This window comes from Sorex fumeus, unplaced genomic scaffold, assembly GCF_029834395.1.
Source record: "Sorex fumeus unplaced genomic scaffold, SorFum_2.1 ptg000029l, whole genome shotgun sequence".
In the NCBI taxonomy this organism is placed as follows: Eukaryota; Metazoa; Chordata; class Mammalia; order Eulipotyphla; family Soricidae; genus Sorex; species Sorex fumeus.
In genome coordinates, this window is record NW_026606086.1 from 4872014 (window position 1) to 4878453 (window position 6440).

Sequence of the window (6440 nt, forward strand, 5' to 3'; positions counted from 1 at the left end):
TTGCCTTGTATGCAGCTGACCCAGGTTCAATCCCCGGCATCCCATATGGTCCCCGAAGCACCACCAGAATAATTCCTGAGTGCAGAGCCAGGGGTATCCCCTGAGCCTCGCCGGGTGGGAGTTGTTAGAGGTGTCTCTGTAGTAATACGCCGTTTTTCAAAATGAATGTTTTGTTTGGGTGCTCGGGGCTGGGCAGGGCTGGGCAGGAGCCGGCTTAGCTGTCCGCAGGCAGACACAGTTCCCGCTCTGAACAGTCACCTGGGCCCTTGAGCAGTTCGAAAGATGGCCCCTAATGCTTTCCTTCCCCTGAATCATCCTCTCTACTCTGCTCCAATGCAGAGTTTCTGGTCCTTTTCTGAGGACTCTTTGGACATCCTGACCAGGGTGGCTTAGACTCCAGTGTGAGGCTGCACCCCAGACCTGGCGGACCCATCCTACGGAATCTTTGGGGATGTTATGCTCACTCTGGGCCACTCTTTGGGAGGTCTCCCTCTGCACCCCGCCCCCAGTCTGCACATCTCCACGGTGTTATATTTTTATTGTTAATTTTTTCACCCGGTGATGCACAGGGTTTACTCCTGGCTCTGCACTCAGGATTTACTCCTGGCGGTGCTCAGGGGACCATGTGGGGTGCTGGGATTCGAACCCACGTTGGCTGCATGCAAGGCAAATGCCCTCACTACCGTTCCAGCCCCAATACTAGAAGCTTCGGCCTGGGATTCTTGTTCCTTCGGGTCTTTTGCATGGAAGGGCGGGTGTGAGTCAGAACTGAGCGACTGTGGGCATTGGGGGGATTCTATAGCATGTGGGGTGCCCGTGAGTCTTCCGAGGCATGTGAGGTCGCCCCTGGCAGGTTCTGCAGGGCAGCTGGGGCTAGGACCTGGGTTAGGCCAGAGACCCGCCTCACCTCCGGTCACCTTCTCTCAGTCCTGTTTGCCGGCTTGCTCTTCTCTTCGAGCTCTTGCTAACTCTGATTTTTCCCCCTTACATGTGACAATTTCCTCTATCTGGATATTTTGAAGTTGAATGCCAGTGTGAGGTGGGTGACTGGGCTGGCTGATGACATTGAATAGATGCCGTTTGCATATGTCCTGTGCCTTCAGGCTATATATAGTCTTGAACTGTGTCTGCAGCTCCTGACATTTTGTTTGGAACGAAAGACTGATTTTTATGTAACTTCCTCATAGAACGGTGTGTGGTGCTGCCCATCACGCCACAGCTCCCAGGGCTGGTGTTTCCCTGTCCAGAAAATGCTGGACAGACGTGAGCCAAAGCTCTAGCTGGGAGGAAGCATTTGTACCGCGGGATGAAATAGAACTGCCTTTGAGTCAAGCTGACATTTTCAAGAGATACAAAACAGACTATTTCCCCCCCATTTTTAGTACCAGAGCAGATAATCCCCTAAGGTTATTTGCTTCCCTGAAAGATATTTAGCTTGCCCTTTCAAAGTTCATTTAGAGCAGATCTTGGTGTTCAATCAGAGTTGGGTGGTAACCGAGGTCAGAGTGTTTGCTTATTTGTGGCCTTCTTTGTCTCTTAAGAGGAACCGTAGTTAGAGGTCACCAGAGAAAACAAAACACAAGCACCTGCTTCCTCCCAGCTTGGTTCCTCTGTTCTCAACCCCCGGCCATTTGTGTATGCATCTTCCCCAGAACAGGTGGGGAACAGAGGAAGAGGGAAGGTCTGAGAAGCCCCTGCATGGTGCTCCCCGAGCAGTGCTCCCCATCTTTGTGGCTTCTGTTGAGGTTCTGAAATGAGTCATCAGGTGCTAGTGACAAATGTGTCATGTACGGCGTGACACAAAGATGGAGTTTGTGCCATCAGTCCCCAGGGTGGGAGGAGGGAGCGTCGGGTTTTGGGGGTCAGTGGCAGGAGGATGTGACCCATAGCGTGTTGGCTTTATCTCGGGTGGGGGAAAATGGATCGTTTGGGGAGATGTGTGCTTGGGGTACAGATTTGCCGCGTTTTTCTGGATCTCTCTCTCTCTCTCTCTCTCTCTCTCTCTCTCTCTCTCTCTCTCTCTCTCTCTCTCTCTCTTATGTAGGAGTACTGCTACTTATCCAGCCACTGATTAGCTGATTGAATTGGGCATGAACTCTGCCTTACCTTTTTTTCCATAATTTTCTTTCTTTCTTTCTTTCTTTCTTTCTTTCTTTCTTTCTTTTTCCTTTCTTTCTTTCTTTCTTTCTTTCTATCTTCTTCTTATATTTATTTATTGAATTACTGTGGGAAAAGTTAAAAAGCTTTCAGATTTAAGTCTCGGTCATACAATGGTCAAACACCGTCTTCTTCACCCTTCACCAGTACTCATTTTTCACCACCAAGAACCCCAATATACCCCACCTCCCACCCACCCAATGCCTATGAGGCAAATGATTTCTAACTAACTCTTCTCTACATTGATTACATTCATTATTTCGACAAAAGATGCACCATGATTGCTTAGAATTTACCCCCCAACAATCAGAATGGCTGAAATGGCATTGTGAAATACATTGTTTTCTATATAAGGATCAGAGTTCCGGGGCTGGAGAGATAGCACAGCGGGTAGGGCGTTTGCCTTTCACGTGGCCAACCCGGGTTTGAGTCCCAGCATCCATATGTTCCCCTGAGCAATGCCAGGAGTAACTCCTGAGTGCAGAGCCAGGAGTAACCCCTGTGAGTGCAGAGTCAGGAATAACCCTTGTGCATCGTCAGGTGTGACCCAAAAAGCAAAAAAAAAAAAAAAAAAAAAAAAAATGTTTGGAGTTCCTCCCCTCCAAGTTTCGTTGAGCAAGCAGAAGGAAAGCAAAGAGCTTGGGCCCAGTGGTTGATGCAGATTGCTGGGCCGGGCCATTGATCAAGGGAGATTTGGGGATCTCTGGGACCCATCCTCGACTCAGTGCTCTCCGGGGCCCCTAGCTTGGTCGTGTCCTACGAGTTGGGAGCGAGCCTGGCCTTTGGGCTCGCGTTGTGTTTGGACGGGCAGGTGGGGTGTTCAGGGCCCAGCTGCTGACACCTGATCCCGCCCTGGCCAGGTGGGAGGACGGAGATTGGCGGCTGGCCCCTGAGATGCCCAAGATAACCAGTCAAGGAGATAACCAGAGTCAATCCCAGTCGAGTTGGGTGATAGGCTGAGATGACGCACCGAGCCGCTGAGGCATATCCTGTCTGGAGACACTCGGGCACCTTGATCGCAGGCAGGCCTGACCTGGCGGAGGCGGGGGCGAGTGGGCACCAACCTCGGCTTTTCCGTGGCTCAGAACTTCCGTGCCCTTCGGCTTGCTCTGCTGTTGTTTTGTTTTTGGGTCACACCTGGACGTGCTCCGGGGTCACTCCTGGCTCTGCACTCAGGACTTACTCCTGGAGGTGCTCGGGGGTCCCTATGGGATGCCGGGATTGAACCCGGGTCAGTTGTGTGCAAGGCAAATGCCCTCCCCGCTGTACTAGACCTCTGGCCCCAAGGCCCAAAACTTAAAGAAAAATCCTTGCTGAGGTTTCCCCGTCCCTGGCACCCTGTCAGCCTCGTGGGTCTGCACACGGCTTGTGCGACTGCATCGAGTGGCCAGTGACAAGGGCGCCTGCGTGTCCTCCTGCTCCCCAGGGCTGCTCTCTGCCCAGTGCTCCCGGCCCTGCAGCCCTCAACTCCTGCCCTGTGTTCACTCCTCCTTTCTGTGGTGTCCCCCTCCTCTCTCGGTGGCCCTCCCCCTGGGGTCACCCCCCTTCCTGCGTGGTGCTGGGACAGCAGAGCTGCCGGGTTTGTGCCGGCTTTGTGCCAGGTGCACGGTTGACCCCGGGGGCTTGGATTCAGGACCTCCTGCTTGTGAGGCAGTGCTCAAAACCCCCTCTCGTACATTCCTCCCCTCCAAGCTGAAGGAACGGACTTGACCCACGTTCAGGCTCACACTTCTGCTTCCTGCCGAATCACTGTCGGCCGCTAGCAGGCCAGGACTCGGGTGCCACGCCTGTGTGAAACAGGGACGTTGCAGGGCTTGAGCCTGCTAGCGTCTTTGTCATGGACACACGTGGTCCCATCACAGGATTTAGGGTCAGGGTCCAAACACAGGAACATGGGGGTGGAGGGGTGGGGGCTTGTTCAGGCCGGGGACTCTACTAGGCTCACACACAGCATTGAGTGCTCAAGTCTCAGGGAGACAGTGAGGCGCAAACACATTTTCTTTTGCGCTGTTTTTTCTCTTTTTTTTTTGGCTTTTTGGGTCACACTCAGTGATGCTCAGTGTTGCCTACTGACCAAGTAAAAGAATGCTTGATTTTTCATTCCCCCTTTGTCCTGCTCAAAGCTGGGCAACTTCCCAGTACAGGAGGTTTCAGTTTGGGGAAAATGCACCCTCGTAAATGATTTGTAACTGATGTATGAGGAACAGCACAATCTTTGCATATATGTCAAAGCTATATCAAAGCAGGTCGTTCTGACCAATAGCATTATGCCGAAAGGGTCACCAGGTGGCTGACCAACAGTGCATGGCTCTGCTCATTGTCCCACCCACTTTCCCACGTCCCATCCCCTTTCCTTCTTTTGGGTGGGCTGTGGAAACATACTTAAGTCTGTACTTATGCTCTGAATAAACGCACGCATTCATGCCATCTCCTGAGTGACGAACCCTGTGTGACTCGAGTGCTGATTTCACCCTGACGGCCCTCCCCTGGCTCTGCCCCGCAGTGCCGGACGTGGCACTCAGGAATTACTCCTGGCAGTGCTCAGGACTGGTGATCGAATCTTGGTCAGCCGTGAGCAAGGCAAACCCCTCCCCACTGTGCTCTCACTCCAGCCCCTCCTTTTGCATCTTTTTGTGTTTTTTCAGAATTGATTGATTTCCAAGTAGCGTTTGCTGGCCCTGACGTTCTCTGCAGAGTCCCTTGTTGCACACTGTGTTTCGTGGGCACCTTGACATGAAGACTTGGCGCTTGCCTGCTGCATGGCTGACCCCATAGGTCCCCTGAGCACCGCCAGGAGTGATTCCCGAGTGCAGACCCAGGAGTAACCCTGAGCACTGCCGAGTGTCCCAAAAAACAAAAGGAAAGAAAGAAAATAGGTATCCTAGCCTGGAAGGGTAGCCCAGGGCCAAGGAGCCTGCCTTGCCTGTGGCTGACCCCACCCCACCCTGTACGTCCCTTCCCACCCAGGTCCTGCCAGGATGAGCTCCCATGACTGGATCAGAGTCAGCCCTGAGCACCGTCAGATGTCCCGTCCTCAGACCCCAGGTTAGGTCACTCCGCCCTCCCCACCTCCCCCCCACTCCCCGGTTCCCGCTCACTCATCCTCGAGGGGACCCGCACTCATTCAGCTTGTGCTCCCATCCGGAGCAGGCCAGGCCATACTCCTCTGTACAGCTCTCAGGCCTTAGTGGGCTGGGCCACTCCCTGGCCACGGTGCGGCCGATGTTGCTCACAGCACTGGGGTCACAGAGAGCAGGGCTGTCAGGGTCGAGCTCAGGGCCTCTGCCCTTTCGCTCTGCCCCCCAGCCCGCCCCCCCCCCCACCCCCCGGCTCACAGATTTCCTGGCCCGGCTCCTGAGGAGGGCCCTGGGCAGGGTCACTGGGTCCAGGTCCCACTCGCGGGATGCTGAATGACCTCAGTTGGAGATCTGTAACTGACAAACATTTGTCAAAAGTTTTCTGAAACCACTTTCACAGGGCCCGGGGATCCAGAACTGGGCCCCGCAGGGACCAGAGGCTCGTTGGCCATGTAGTGCTGACGTCTGCCGGGCAGCCCTCCGGAGCCTCAGCCAGACACTGACATCACGAAGGGTGGCGCCTGCCCCTTTAAGAAGGGCCCATGATGCCCTCCTCCTTGCTGAATTCTAGTTCTACCTCAGAAAATTCTAGACTCCAACTGCCATTTTCAGTCTCTCCACGAGACTGGCACGAGCCTGTTTGGCAGAGCTCAGTACTGAAGCTGCGAGTGCAGTGTGACACAGGTGAATCTGAGTCTCTGGGCTTTCTGCCCGCGTGCGGGCGGCTTTTTTCTCTAACAGTTCTTTAGTGTATGATAGTTTTGAATCTTTAGTTAGTTTAAGTTTTTTGAGTAGTTATATATATATTTTTGGGGGTGGGGTGGGGGTGCGGTGGGGTGGGGTGGCCATACGTGGCTGTGCCCAGGGGTGACCCTGGCCGGCTAACGTCCCTGTGCTGACGGAGATCGAGCCCAGGACAACTGGATATAAGGCAAGCGCCCTCCCCACTGTCCTGCCTCTCTGCCCCTTGCGGAATTCTCTATTGAAATATGGAATGACTCTGAAGTCAGTGGGCCCTCATGGGGGGCTGATGAGAAGCAGAGGAGAAGATATCACTCCCCCGGGACTGGCTGGAGCGCTGGCACTGCTGAGTGCAATGAGCCCCGGCAGCCCCACGACGCCCACTAGGCCTTCCCGGGGTCTTGGGCCGGAGTGAGGGGTTGCCCTTTTCAGGGAAAGGGAGTTGATCCTCGACCTCCTCAGGCC